At 36.5% G+C, this 16,567-nt stretch overlaps 1 protein-coding gene across 1 annotated transcript in view; it reads left to right on the forward strand.

The window, feature by feature from the left end:
* Window positions 1–16,567, forward strand: part of Grik2 (glutamate ionotropic receptor kainate type subunit 2) — a 510,250-nt gene that overhangs the window by 347,740 nt on the left and 145,943 nt on the right. The gene's annotated exons all lie outside the window — the stretch shown is intronic.

Consider the following 16,567-nt stretch of genomic DNA (forward strand, 5'->3'; position numbering starts at 1 on the left):
GGCTTGTAAGGAAAGCACTGATATTCTGTTTCAATTACTAAATTAATAATTATACTGCGGCAATTCTCATACCGTCCCACATTTAGCTTGTCCCAGTACACCCATGATGCCTATTCTAATTCCCCTTCTCCCTAGATTCAACGGTTGCTCCTTGAGCCCTTCTCTTACTTAGCTTCCTTGGAACTGTGGATTGTAGCGTGGTCATCCTTCCTTTACAGCTAATATTTACTTGTAAGTACATACAATGGTTGTCTTCCTAGGTCTGGGTTACCTCACTTAGGATGATCTTCTCTAGTTCCATCCATTTGGCTGAAAACTTCATGACGTCAGTGTTTTAAATAGTTCCATTGTGTAAATGTACCACATTTTCTTTATTCATTTTTTGATTGAGGAACATCTAGATGTTTTCCAGTTTCTGGCTGTTATGAATAAAGTTGCTATAACATAGCTGAGCAAGTGTCCTTGAGGGATCAAGGACATCAAATAACCTGAGCCCAAAGGGGCTTACAGAGACCGATCCACTAACCAGAGAACATGCATGGGACTGACCTAGGCCTTCTGCACATATGTAATAATGGTGTAGTTTAATCTTCATTTGGGTCACATAACTGTGGAAGCAGAGGTTATTTCTGACTTTGTTGCCTGCCCTTGGGACCCTTTCACCCTACTGAGGTGCCTCCTCTAGCCTCAAGAGGAAAAAATGTGCCTCGTATTATCAAGGCTGGTTGATATCCATGTTAGGCTTCCCCTTTTCTGAAGAGCAAGAGCAGGAGCAGGAGCAGAGTGAGAAAGAGAAAGAGAAAGAGAAAAAGAAGGAGAAGGAGAAAGATTAAGGGAAAAAGAAAGAGAAACAGTGGATGGAAGGGAGGGACAGCAGGGAACAGAAGGACTGAGGAGTGGAGGGAGGGGTAAACTGGTTGGGATGTAAAGTAAAAAACTAAATTAATTTAAAAATAAATTAATAAATAATTGTTATTATTGTTTTTGAGTCAGTGGTTAGCGATTTGAGCACCTAATATTTATGTTGCTTAAGGGCAAAGTTACTCATGGAATCCATTTCCTTTTTACCACTTGCACCTGTAAGAGTTGAAACGCACAAATACCAGCACTATCGTGTCTATAATGATAATAAGCATGAAGACGAATACACTAGGAATACACTGAATCATGACTATATTTTGGGAATCTTCCCATATATCCCACAGAGGGGAAAATGTTAAACATATAATGCAAATTAAAAGAAAAACTTACATTGTTAGGCAGACTTAGAATTGTTTGTCTGAAACATTGTAAAACTGAATCCTATAAATCAACATAAGAAATTTCAAAGCTATCATTCTCTTCCTGATTCTAAACTACTTTTTTCTGTACTCTTTTTATAACTGCTATTAAGTTTTTTATTTGACTTCAGACATGTAAAAAAAAGCATGCTAACTCTTACCTCCACCCTTTTATCTTCCTCCCACCCCGGTCAGCCTGCTTTCTTCTTACAAGATCTTTTTCCACCTTGTCTTTTGCTTGTTTTTCTTTTGTGATCTCCCGAGTTTAAACGGTCCATTTGTTTGGAACTATCCATTTGAGCCTGGTGGATTTCACCAGTAGGTAACTAGCTTACATCTGGCCTCAACTTAGAATAAATCAATAGCCAATAAACATACATGGTGGGGCAAAATCCTTTGAGCTCCTCCCAGAGACGTGCTTTAGTGATGACAGAGTAGTCTTGTACAGGCCCAGTGCATTCAAAGGCAGCTTCTATGGAACGTGTCTGCGATGGCTGTGTTATGCCTAGAAGATGGTGCTCTCCACCCTTCTCTCTCTCTCTCTTATGCCTCCTACATTTTTTAAATGTCTGTTCTTCCCCTTTCTAAGACACAGAGCCACTGTATTGTTATTTAACGACTTTGATAGAATTTGATATGTCACTTATTACAAACAAGCACAAGTCACTGTATGTAAAATGAACTCATCTACCATTACAAAAGGAAGCTATGGAAGCTTAAGGATAATTTTTTAGATATGGAAGTTTAACATCATTTTTTTCCTCACTCTAAAAAATGCTTTGATAACTAAAAATTACAAATTGAGTAAGTTTTGTGACAAAGGTATAGAAACAAAATGATGGGGTCTCTAGAGAAGTTCTGTGACATTTTTGCTGAATAGTAATGGTTAGTTTCCAGACATTCTTTTTTATTAAATTTTTATTTTTATATTAATTATAGTTTATTTACTTTATATTCCAGCTGTAGCCCTGTCCCTCATCCCCTCCCAATCACACCTGCCCTCCCTCATCTCCTCCCTGTCCCTCTCTAAGTCCACTGATAGGGAGGTCCTCATCCTCTTCCATCTGACCCTAGCCTATCAGGTCTCTTCAGGACTAGCTGCATTGTCCTCCTCTGTGATCTAGCAAGGCTGCTCCTCCCACGGGGTTGGGGAGGTCAAAGAACCAGCCATTGAGTTTATACCAAAGACAATCCCTGGTCCCCTTTCCCTGTTCCCCTTACTAGGGAAGCCACTTGGATACTGAGCTGCCATGGGCTATGTCAGAGCAGGGGTTCTAGGTTATACCCATGCATGGTACCTGGTTGGAGAATCAGTCTCAGACAAGCTCCTGTGCCCAGATATATTTGGTCCTTGTGGAGCTGTTCTCTCCAGGTCATACACTCTCTCTCTTCTTTCATATGATTCCCTGCACTCTTCCCAAAGTTTGGCCATGAGTCACTCTCAGCATCTGCTTTGATACACTGCTAGGTAGAGTCTTTTAGAGGCCCTCTATGGTAAGCTCCTATCCTGCTTCTCATTTTCCCCTACTTCCAATGTCCTCCTTGTCTTTCTAAGTAAGGATTGATCTTCTTACCCCGGGTCTTCCTTCTTGTTTATCTTCTTTAGATGTACAGATTTTAGTATGTTTATCCTGTCTTATAGGTCTAGTTCCACTTACATGTGAGTATGTACTGTATGTGTCTTTCTGCTTCTGGGATACCTCACTCAGGATAATCTTACCTAGATCCCAGCACTTGCCTGCAAATTTCATGCTTTCCTTGTTTTTAACTGCTGAGTAGTATTCCATTGTGTAAATGTACCACAATATCTGTATCCATTCCTCCTATGAGGGACATCTGGGTTGTTTCCAGGTTCTGGCTATTATGAATAAAGCTGCTACAAACATGGTTGAACAAATGTCCTTGTTGTGTACATGAACATATTTTGGATATATGCCTAGGAGTGGTATAGCTGGGTTTCTAGACATTCTAAAAAGGTATTGCCTTTTCTTTCTACTGTATAAGGTGATGTGGATTATTGATGCATAGACTATAGCAAATGACAGTAAAAATTATGTCAGTTAAAATAGTCTTATAATATTGGTTGTAGTCATTGTAAATTAAAATTTTATTAATTAGTTGTTTTTACAATACAATACTGTCATTTGTTTTAATATTTTTGATTTTGTATAAAAATTGCCAAGTAATGTTATATTTAGATTGATTTACCAATGATTTAAAAATTATGATACTTTAATTTTACTTTTATTAATTGAGAACAAATTTCACAGTATTTTCTCTTTTCTACAGACTCTTCTTTCTACAAAAAATACCATATTGATATATCAAATCTCTATTATCTGTTTATATTCTTTCTTTATTTATTTTCAGAATTTAGAAATTCATTATAAAACTTTCTCACGCTTTTACCGCTATTATACACATAGGATAATGTTGTCCCAAATGGATATTAGACAATATAACTATATATATATATATTCTTTTTAAAAAATTATTCCTTTTATCTTTGGAGATTATAATATAATTACATTTTCCTACTTCCCTTTTCTCCCTTTAAGCCCTCTGATATCCTCTCTTTGCTATTTTTCAAATTCATAGACTCTTTGTTCATAAAGTGTTAGTACATATATGTATGTGTGTATATACATGTATTTTCCTAAAAAAGCAAATACAACCTGTTCACGCTACATAATGTTACTTGTATGTTTGTTTTCAATGCTGACCATTTAGTATTAAAAACCAGCCGGTAAAGAAAAATAATATGTTAAAGTACTTTTTATGGACAAATGTTCAATTGTAATGTAACTCTAAATGGTTCCTTAATTAAAAGTCAATCCCTTTTGAAAACTGAACTTTTACCTGTTATGCTGACATCCTATTTCCTGTATGCCTAAGGAAACAAAGTAACTGTGCAGAGAAGTGTTAAGTGAGTTAGAAAAGAGACTATGTCCTGATTTAGATTTGTTTCTGTTTAGCTCTCTGTTGTGAGGCCTCCAATACACAAACCAGGTACAGAGGGACCAAGGAGCTGTGAGCCTTTGGCTCGTATCACATGATGACTCATGAAGGCCTCTGGCAAAGTCTTGTTTATAAAGTGTGATGTGCAGCTGTGTACAGGAAGAATTGTGTGCCAGGTAGCACATAAAAAGTCAGCCTGTGCTAGAATGTGAAGCTGAAGAAACAGAACTAGACAGTGAAGAGCAAGGGGGAATGTTGTAGAAACAAAAGGAGTAAAGAATCAGAGGTAAGATGGCATGGCCACTTTGTGGCTGAGTTGTACAGGTAAAATGGTCAGGCCAGTGAGAGGGACTAGTGAAAAGAGATAGGTCTTTCTATGTATACCGCAATGTTAAAATCATAAGAACTTACCTGTTTGGTGTATTCTTGGAGACAATTTGAATTCATTTAGGCTGAAGTATGAACACCAACTTCAGGAAATAGGAATAAGATAGGAAATCTAGGCTTTTCAAGTCACCATAGTTTATAGCAGTGTTAGCATAAGTCACCTTTAAATCATTCTTTTTATTTTATTTTATCTATCTATCCATCTATCTATCTATCTTATCTATCTATCTATCTATCTATCTATCTATCTATCTATCTATCTATCTATCTATCTATTACGATTTATTCACTTTTTATCCCAGCTGTAGTTCCCTCCCTTATTCCTTTCCAATCCCATCCTTCCTGTTTCTTTTCCACCCATTCCCCTCCCCAAGTCACTGATATGGTAGGTCTTCCTATTCTTTCATCTTACCCTAGCCTATCAAGTCTCACCCGGACTGACTGCATTGTCTTCCTCTTTAGGCTGGTAAACTGCCCAGTCCCCAGGAGGAGGTGGTCAAAGAGCCAGCCACTGGGTTCACATCAGAGCCAGCCCCTGTTCCCTTTACTAGGGAACCCACTTGGAGAGTGAGCTGCCATGGGCTACATCTGTTCAGGGGGTCTATGTCTCTCCATGCATTGCTCTTGGTTAGAGTATGGGACCTCATGAAACTGAAAAGCTTCTGTAAAGCAAAGGACACTGTCATCAGAACAAAATGACAGCCTACAGATTGGAAAAGGATTTTCACCAACCCTATATCTGACAGAGGGCTAATATCCAGAATATATAAAGAACTCAAGAAGTTAAGGTTCAAATTGATTTTTTTTTTACTTTTATTTCTTGATTTTAAATGGACAGCTGTAATTGTGTATGCTGACGGTATAAAACAGGCTGCAATAAATCCATGTATATTATGTAACGACTACACTTAGCTTATCAGCATTTGGTAATAATAACATAGTCATCTTCCTAGTAACCTGATACACATTTTTTAATAATACAATGTGTCTCTGTATAAGCTCTCTTGAACTTTGTCCTGACATTATATATTCTTTATCTATCACTCTTTTCTACACAGTACACCAACTCCTTGCAACCATTATTCCGTAATTTACATCTGTTGGATAATAATTTTTTGAACTGCAGACACCAGTGAAATCTTATCTGTCTTTGAGTGTCTGACTTATTTCACTTACTATGTCATTTAGATTTACCCATAATGATACAGTGAAGGTTTCTAAATAGACTCCTTCCAAGCAAGTATGTTAAAAGTTTTTTTTTTTTTTTTCCTCATGCAGACATGATGGGAGGAAGTAAGTCATAGCAGCGCAGTAAACTGATGCACTGTCCTAGCTTATGCAAAATCAATAGAAAGATGCTTTGTAGTTCTTTGGAGCAGTGCAGTGTGAGGTGAAGCACCGTAAGATCAATGTGGGGGAAGTCAAGACAGTAAACTACTGTAAGGAATACTATTCCCATAGAGTTACATGGAGCCTATTGGCCAAGCTGATTTATGTGAACCATTTTATCCTAGGAGAGCAATTTCTGAAACAACTGTATAATAGAAACATTTCTTCAATTAGTTGCTGAACACTAAGACTTTAGACCTGGATGGAAATGAATATTTAAAAAAAAAAAAAAAAGTGTGTGTTTTGCGAGTGAGCCTGTAGGCATTTCGTCTGAAATGTTTTCTACTGAAGGACATTTCCAGGGCGTGTAGAGCGCCCTCCCTCTGATTTTGTGTTCCATATCAACATGTGAGACCAGTGTGATGCTATCCTTTTTTAGCATGGCTGCTGCACAGTACAGACTAGGCCGGGAAAAGAGGTAAGTTTCCCTCACGGAGCAGTTAGAAAATTAATTAAACTGAGCGAGGCACTGAGATATTTAGAAAGCAAATTAGGTTCAAGAGAAAACATAAACAAGAACAAAAATGAGCAATGCAAGCCAAGGACAAACATAGTTTATTACATGGTCTTTACTCCCCAATTTAAAAAAAAATAATTCAACAATTTCTCCCAAAAAGAACTTTCTCACAGGCATCTATAATTCTAATATATATATAATATAGATAGACACACATATGTACTACATATATATGTATGTGATATATATGTAACATTATAAACATTTCCTACAACATTGTAAAATTTAAAGGTTCTTTTACTTCATATGTTTTGTGTCAAACATGGGTCTTAGAAGCTGTCTCACTAAAAATTCCTCTTGACAAATTTTTACATTTCCATCAAAAGACAGTCTGGAATGCACTTGATCTGGAAGTAAAGAGAGCCCACTCTGAAAACAATTTTTCCAAAAGGTTAAAAATTAGTGGCCTAAAAATCCTTAATTTATTTAAGCTTATTTATGATGAGTTTAATTGTCAACACAATCTAGAATCACATCTAGAAAGTAAGTTTAAGTCAAAAATTGTCTAAGAATATAGTTGCTATAAACATAGTTGAGCAAATGTCCTTGTTGTATGGTGGAACATTTTTCTGGTACACATCCAGGAGTGATATAGATGGGTCTTAAGATAACACTATTCCCAATTGTCTGAGAGAACACCAGGTTGATGTGGAGAAAGGGGAACCCTCCTCCATTGCTGGTGGGAATATAAACTGGTACAACCACTTTGGAAATCAATCTGGAGCTTTCTCAGACAAATTAGGAATAGCGCTTCCTCAGGATCCAGCCATACCACTCCTAGGCATATACCCAAAAGAGGCTCAAGTACACAAGGACATTTACTCAACCATGTTTATTCATAATAAACTTTATTCATAATAGCCAGAAGCTTGAAACAACCCAGATGTCCCTCAACTGAAGAATGGATACAGAAATTGTGGTACATTTACACAATGGAATACTACTCAGCAATTAAAAACAAGGAAAGCATGAAATTTGCAGGCAAATGGTGGGAACTAGAAAAGGTCATCCTGAGTGAGGTATCCCAGAAGCAGAAAGACACACAGTATAAACTCACTTATAAGTGGATATTAGGCATATAATATAGGATAAACATTCCAAAAATCCTCAGTTTCAAGTACAAGTGTATGATATTGTATTAATTGGTTTTTGATTTAAAACATAAAGTTGATATGTCTAATAATCAGTAGTCATGAATTAAACCAATTTTTGTAGATTTGCTTAATGACAGACTTTTGTTTTAGCTGATGCACTGAATTCAACCTCTCATTAGCCTTAAGAAACATGGATGTTCATATATGGAAATGTATTTTTAGTATCTATTTTTAGTATCTATTCTTTCAATTTTGAAGAATGATATTCTGAAAAATTGTAAATACTTACATGATAAAATATCTAATATCCGAGGTTCAAATATGTTGTTTTATATAGGTGGTGAGACCTAAAGAGTAGGCACAGAAGCTGAAACAAAAACATCTTCATGGTCATTGAGATCATAATTGGGTTCACTGGGCTTTTGCATCTTTGAAATAATAAATGTTACCGTCCTTTGCTGTATTTTCCATCAATATAAAGATATTTTGAAACTAAAGATATTCAGGTGCTGAGGTGGACGACACTTCATAATTCAATCAATCAATCTTTATTATTCAATGCATTTATGTGGGAAATAGTTCAGTGAAGCTCAGTTCTTTGAGGAACATATGACAGAAGGAAAATCAGTATATTAGTTCAGTGTTAAAGTAATGCTTAATTTAAATATCAAGGTAAACTATTTCTTACTACACACACGTTTGGTATTGCCAAGTAATCAGTGTTCATTCTATCGTTTTAATCTGCAAGACGTGACTAAATTTTGCTTATCTTTATAACATCCAATTGAAGTAAACACAGTCATCACTCTGGGTCATTGGTTAGTACCCTGAGTTAAAAGGTGAGGAGGAACGGTTCAAAGTGCATGTAATCGTAGTCAATGAATCCCGGGCTTTTGCCTGTGACATGACTTCACGCCTTACATACTGTTTATTAAAAACTGCAACATGTATTCTAGATAGCATTAGTAGAAATTATATTCTCCACGGTGTGGGACTAAGGACTTTTTATTTTATTTTATTTTTATTTTTAGTTACAATTTGTTAACTCTGTGTCCCAGCTGTATCCCGCTCCCTCATTCCCTCCCCCTCCCCAACTTCCTCCCTGGTCTCCTCCCTGCCCTTTCCAAGTCCACTGATAGGGGAGGACCTCCTCCTCTTTCATTTGACCCTGTTTTATCAGGTATCTTCAAGGCTGGCTGCAAAGTCCTCCTCTGTGGCCTAACAGGACTGCTCCTCCCCTGGGGGGGGGGGGAGGACAAAGAGCCTGCCCTTGAGATCCTGTTAGAAATAGTCCTTATTCCCCTTACTTTGGAAAACTATTTGGTTACTGAGCTACCACGGGCCACATCCGAGCAGAAGTTCTATGTTATATCCATAGATGGTCCTTGGTTGAGTGTCAGTCTCAGAAAAGGCCCTGTGCCCGGATATATTTGGTACTTGTAGAGCTCCTATCCTTTCCATATCATACTAACTCCCCTTCTTTCATATGATTCCCTGCACTCTGCCATGGTTTGGTTATAAGTCTTAGTGTCTGCTTTGAAACACTGCTAGGTAGAGTCTTTCAGATGCCTTTTGCGGTAGACTCCTGTCATACATTCAATGCACATCCCATTTGTCTTTCTAAATGAGGATTGATCATCTTCACCCATGTCCACTTTCTTGATTATCTTCTTTAGGTGTGTAGATTTCATTATGTTTATCATATCTTGTAGGTCTATATAAGCGAGTATATACCAAGTTTGTCTTTCTCCTTCTGGGATACTTCACTCAGAATGATCTTTTCTAGATCCCACCATTTGCCAGCAAATTTCATGATTTCCTCCCTTTTGATTGCTGAGTAGTATTCCATTGTGTAAAAATACGACAATTTCTGTCAACCCAGATGTCCATCAACAGAGGACTAAGGACTTTTTATACGGAGTTTTAAGTACTGTGGCTTTCTGCAAATAGAAAACAATAGGGCCTTATTATATCGCCAGGATTCCTCAAACTCAGACTCTCTTTTCTCAGCTTCTCGATCTCCAAAAGAATATGTGTATATTACCATACCATTTATCTTATATGTTTTAGAAATATCTGTTTACAATTTTATATGAATTATAAGTGTTACTTTTATCCCTACCATTAAAGAAATAAATGTATCATCTGTATATGAAAATGCCTGTATGTTTCTATGGAACCTATGTCATTATATTATGGAGTTCATGTGAAGATGTTCATGAATCATCTGTGGGGTAGTTCCATATCTATTTTCACTTCTCTGAGTCATAACTTATGACATGAATATTATTATTCATTCAGTGCCTTCACCTCTTTAAACATAGTTTATGTAGTTGAAGGCAGGCATAGTTTATTAAGAACACGGTTGGTGTCTAAAGGACTTGTTGGTGCTCATCTATTGCTCCCACTTGGAAGATACTATGGGGTGAAAATCAAACCTCTGTTGTTTGTTTAATTGTGCTTCAGGGTAGCAATGAAAATAAGACAGAACACTAGGTTTGATAAGAATACAACACAATTTAACAGTTCATAAAACAGTAAAATTTAATCCTGGGCTGAGAGATTTATTAAATTTCACTCAGCAAAAATAGAGTATGGGATATAGGAACAAGTGAGAATTAAATGAAATGATTTCAGGGGTAATAGATTTTATTGCCCAATAAAGTGGGGGAATTAGTCGTTTTTTAAAAGCTATTTCCTCTTAATTCATTCTTTCAAAATAATTGTCTCACAAACAAAAGCCTTTTGGAAACAAAATAAAATCTAGAAACAAAGTTTTTATTTGTTTAGTTTCAAAACAATAAATTTATCTGGCTAAGAGCTCATGGGAATTAGGACTGAAATGTTAAACTATTTATTTATTTTGTATTCTGTGAGAACTGGCATTTACCATACAAGACAGGTTTGTATGACTTCAGTTTTTATTTCACATCAGGTAGTAAATTAAATACATCTTAGACATTTTTATCTTTTATTGTTCTTTATTTTTAATTAACTTTATATTTTATGAGCTTGTTATAAAAAAACTTAAAAAGAAAGACACTGCACATTCAAATTAACCAGACTGAAGCCCATACAATTTAATAAACTTTTATTTTCTATTTTAAAATATTTATTTTATTTCTTACTGAAAATTGATTTTTCAATAAGATTTTTCTATTTTTCAACAAGAAAAATATACACTACATCCCAACCACAATTTCCACTCCTCCTAACTCCCTGCCAACTTCTTTTTCCAATATACATTCCTCCTCCCTTTTCTCTTCAGAAAAGAGCAGGTCTTCTAGACAGCCAAACATGACAAAACAAGACACAATAAGACAAGACAAAAACTCTTTTATTGAGGCTGCAGAAGAGAACACAATAGGAGGAAAAGAGTCTCAAAAGAAGGTAAAAGAGTCAGTAATTTTTCCTGCTCCCACTGTTAGCAGTCCCACAAAACACCAAGCCATAACATACACGGAGAGGACCTGGAGCAAGACTGTGCAGGCTCCATGTTTGCTGTCCCAGTCTCCGTGGGCCCTTGAGAGCCCTGACTTAACTGATCCAGTGGGCCACGTTCCGATGTCCTCTATTCCCTCTGATTCCTACAATCCTTCCTCCCCCTTTTTCCCAGGGGTTCCATGATCAGAGTGCAGGGGTAGGGAGTGGCGATAAAGACTTCTAATATAGATATTCTCTCAACATAATATCTGGCCTTGTGTCTCTACATCTGCTCCTATCTGCTTCCAGAGGACACCTCTCTGCTCATGACTTGATAAGGTATCAATCTAGAGTTGGGTGTGGTGGCGCATGTCTATAACCCGCCACTTGGGGAGGCAGAGGCAGACTGGGATGAGCATTTCAATCTCATTCTCCATATTTATTTGGTGAATTTTGAATTGATTTTTTTTTTACAAGATGAAAGATATAAATCCAGTTCTATTTTCTGCAATTAGTACATCCATTTTCCTGCGACTTTATTAACTATTTTTAAACTCTGTATTTATTTGTACTTTAAGATAATTGGCCATTTTTTCCACTAAATTATGCACGAGAACAAAGACAAGATTTCATTTATGTACAGCAAGTAATAAACTAAACACATTTTGGTCCTTTTAAATGGCATTTATATAACTAATTCAACTGAAGCTTTACTTTAAATTTTGTTTTTAAAGTCTATGTGTTACCTAACTTTTCTATCATTTAAAGAAGTACTAATAATTTGAATATGCTTTTAAAGAGAATGTTATGTCTATGAAAAATTGTCAAATTTAAGGCACAAAATTATTTTGTGGTGTTTGGAATAATGTTTTGACTTTCAAGCTCATACACTGCTATGCTAAAATTATCTTTATCTACACAGTGAAACAACAGCAATTTATGGGGGAGTAGAGTTCATGACATGCACTGTATCTTCTTATTATAAACTGGTGCAGGAAATAGGACAAATATTAGTGCTTCTATTTTATACCTAGGAGAAATGGGTCTGTGAGTGTTGCTAATTCACCACAGGGCATATGACCGACAAGTACAGAAAGGGTTTCAAGTTTGGTCATTTGAGTTCTAGTCATAAGATAGCTACAAGTTCTTTTTTTTTTTTTTTGTTCCATATTAGCCAAATAATATTTAATAGCAATGTTTTTAGGATGTTTGAAGAATTTTATTTCAGAGTCAAGGTTTTATTTCTAAGAATTAAAACATCTCTCAACAATTTCAGCAATTATTTGTTTTATTAAAATAAACTGTATTTTTTCAGGAATCGCTACTTGGATATCTAAACAATTTATTGTTAACAAAAATAATTAATATGTTTGACATCATAGACTGATGACATATGTAATTTCTATTTCTTTTTTATTTTTGATATTATAATATAATTAAAGCATTTCTCCTTGCTCTTACCTCTCTCTGTCATGATCACATACCCCCTCCTTGTTCTCTCCAGTTCCTATTCTCATTTTACATTAAATGTTACATGCATGTCATAATCAAATGAGATTTATAAAGTAAAGCATAACAGCATTAACATAAGTTGTACTGTTTCTATCCTATACTGTTTTACTTTGAGGTATCTGTAAATAGGGAGAAACTAAGGAAAAGTTAACATAATTCAACATAATCAATTTTTCATCTGATTTAAACATATCTGTCTTATATATCAATACAACAGCTATCTCATATTAGTCAGTTGAGAAATAATTAAACAAGAGTTAAATGCCTGATGTTTGTTGATAGTTGGCTTAACTTCAGTGATACTTCAGTAGAGGAACTAGCAACACTGAAAAGAAAAGAAAAAAAAAATTAGATGTTCCCACAAACTCACAGTTCTAGTGTCTCCATCTCATTCAGCTTAGAAGAACATCGCACTCAGGGATGGATGGCAGACTCCTGGCCACCATCTGTTGTGTCAATCATACCTTCACACAGGCTGTTCTTAGACCTTCAAAGTTGTATTCCAAGGCTACAACTGAAATACTGTGGATTTTGGGGAAGTGGTTTTAGTTATGACTTTGGCTGATCATTGATAAAATGAAGAAGAAAAACTGGTTCATTTATGGCTGTGGGACTCCAGGAATTTCATCTTTCATTTCTTTCTTTCTTTCTTTCTTTCTTTCTTTCTTTCTTTCTTTCTTTCTTTCTTTCTTTCTTTCTTTCTTTCTTTTTATGCAAGCAGCAAGTATTTGTGTTACAACAAGTTCCCTAGAGGCAAATGCCACAAGCCTACTATGAAATTGGTTGAGAAGAAAAATGTGTTCAAAATGTAGTCCTTTTATTTGACAGAAAGTTCATGACATGAAACTTGTCTGCCCCTGTTATTTATGATTCTGAACATCTACACCATTTTCCAAAATTTCTTTCTGATTAAAATCTACCAAACTCCGTAGCTGTAAATTTATCTATTTTCAATTATAGTCTCAGATGACATACACATATTTTCATACTTATAGGAAAAACACTCCTGATCAGGATCTTTAACAGTTACATTTATAATAAAACAAAATATACAAGTTGTCCTATAACATGTTATTGTTTTAAAAAGAATGAAAATCTCAACCATTCTGTTTTACCAGTAAAGACTCAGGAGTCAAATGCTGTCATGAAAACCTGCTAGCTCAGAGAGGCAGAGAATGTACCCAGCTGACCTTCCTTCTCAGGTCAGGAGTGGATGGAAAAATACCCAAAAGGCTCTCTAGTTCAGATGACAGCTCAGGAGGAAAAGACCAAAAACCCCAAGGCCAAAGGCTTGCTAGCTCACAGCCCAAAAGGCTCCCACAAGCCAGAAAGCTAGAGAGCTAAAGCCTAAGTTAAAGAAAAGAGTTAAAGCCTCTTCTACGTCTATATGCTTTCTAAAATACTCTCCAACTCGAAGTTCTTTCTACTCTTCATCCCTTTCAGCTGGTTTCTTACTCATCCTCTTGACCTTTGGTTAATTTTTTTAAATCTTGTGTACAGAAAGCCCTTGGATTAAAGGTTTGTGCTTGGGGCTTACTGAACCATACCATAATCACCTATTTACAATAAACAGAAAGTCCTTGGATTAAAGGTGTTCATTAGGTCTTTCTATCTTCACCTTCTTCTATAAGATTCCCTGTACTCTGCCCAAAGATTGGCTTTGAATCTCAACATTTGCTTTGATATCCTGCTGGATAGAGTCTTTCAGAGGCCCTCTGTGGAAGGCTTCTTTCCTCTTCATTGTCTTCTCCCACTTCTGATGTCTCTTCTCTGTGCCCTTCTGATTGAGGACTAAGCATCTTCCCCAGGGTCCTCCTTGTTGTTTAGCTTTTTTGGGACCATAGATTTTAGTATGTGTATCCTTTATAAACTCCTGGAAGAGACAGGAGCTCCACAAGAAGGACAACATAGCCAAAAAAATCTGGGCCCAGAGGGCCTGCAGAGGTTGATGAATCAACCAGACCCGCTGTTCAAATGTAGCCCATGGGCAGCTCAGTCTCCATGGGAGTCCCATATTAATGGGAGCAGAGGTAGTCTCTGGTATGAATTTAATTGCCTGCTCTTTGATCACCTTCCCCTGGCATGGTGGATTTACCACACCACACAGAAAGAGGATCCCAACAGTTCTGATGAGATCTGATAGGCTAGGCTCAAATAGTAGGGTAGGAGGACCTCCCCTATCAGTGGACTAGTGGAGGGGCAGGTGGAGGGAAGAGAGGGAGGGTGGTCCTGAAAGAGATGAGGAAGGGGACTGTAGTTGGGATACAAAGTGAATAAATTGTAATAAATAAGAATAAGAATAATTGTTTTTAAAATGGTGTGCATTAGGACTCAACCAAACCAAACCAATACAGGGCTTTACACTTCACAATCTCAGTGTTCACAATGGAATCAAATGTCCTGCAACATGTTATAATACTTCTATTAAAAAATAGGTCTTCCTAATCTACCTGAGAATGAATGGTAATGGGCTTGAACAAGATCTTATTTGATACTGACTGTTATATTCGTTGTGATAAGAGGAGTTTCTCTTGTGAAATAGTTCTAGTGTAACATTTTGTCAATATGTATGACTCAACCAACAGGGCTTAAAGTTTGATAAAATTCAAGATACTAAATTATGTTTTTTTTTTTTAATCTAGTTAACATATAGTTAAAAAGTGTTTTTCAGGTGTGTCTGTTTCAGATATCCATGAAATTAATCTAGACATGATCTAAAGTAACCATCAACGTGAAATGTTATCAGTACATTTTATATCATCTTTTGATCATGTAATTGTTCAGGTGGGAAAATCCTTTTTGCCTGAGTCATTAGATATAAAGAACTGTCTTTTACTTCGTATCGTTTAGAATGAGACTGGGTAGCCTTGGCAGCAGCTGGTGATCCCAGAGCTGTCTACTAGGGCAGCGGTACCAGACAAGTCATGCTGGGTGTTCCTTGGAGATGTTCATGTACAAATGAAATGATGCTTCAAAGAACATCAAGGCCCACCTCCAATGGAGCACGAGATGACAAAAGGACAATGAACTGATCTAGAGCCTTGGCAGGAAATCAACAGGCGCCGTCCCCATGGCTTTGATTCAGTGACAATGTGGTAAGAACAGTGGAGTAGCAAGGTTTGTTTGTAACAACCCAGCGATTCCCTTGACACCAAAGCTCTGAGCTGATGTAATTGTCCTAATTCACTCAGCCCTGAAAATAGCTTGGTATCTGAAGTTTCTAGAAATGGAATATTGATTTTATTTATTCCCTCTCCATTATTGGTTAGTCTGTGATAAAACAACATGAACTAACTGTCAGATTGGGTGTGCTATAAAAGTTTACGTAGCTTAGAAAACACACATCTCTTCTCCAAATTTTCCCTAATGTAAGGATGCTAGAATATTATCATATTAATTTTTCTCATCCAATTAAAATCTTCTTTGAAGGGATTTTTGGCATCCACTTACATGAATATTATATGACGAAACTTTTCCTGGGAAGATGCTACAGATGTTCACCCCAGACAGGGTCCCAAGACAGGCCAACGTACGAATACCACCACAGTACAACTTGGGGAAGCATGTTTTTTTTTTTTTTTTTTCTTTGTTGTTGTTGTTGTTGGTTTTTTGTTTTGTTTTGTTTTTTTTTTTTAGGTTTACTTACAAGTATATGGGTGAGGGGGTAGCCTACTGACACAGAAGTCAAAGTCAGCTGAATCACCAAACCCTCCTAGCACAGGTGACAATACACAAATGCTGGGAAACTGGAGCACAGCACAGCCGGCAGGTAGCACAGCAGGTTGTAGAATGTCCAAGTAACCCAGTTGGTCTGAACCTCCTCCAGGCAGCAGACTTCCTGAAAGTATTTTGAGGTGTTTTCTTCCGTGCTTACACAGCTTACCTGCAGGATGGAATGATTTACTTTCCAAGGAAATTGTTACACTGGAACTACATGGAACATGTGGATTTTGTCCTCCTTTTATTTATTTATTTATTTATTTATTTATTTATTTATTTATTTATTT

The sequence above is a fragment of the Psammomys obesus genome, unplaced genomic scaffold (assembly GCF_907164565.1).
Source record: "Psammomys obesus unplaced genomic scaffold, mPsaObe1.curated_primary_1811, whole genome shotgun sequence".
Taxonomy (NCBI): Eukaryota; Metazoa; Chordata; class Mammalia; order Rodentia; family Muridae; genus Psammomys; species Psammomys obesus.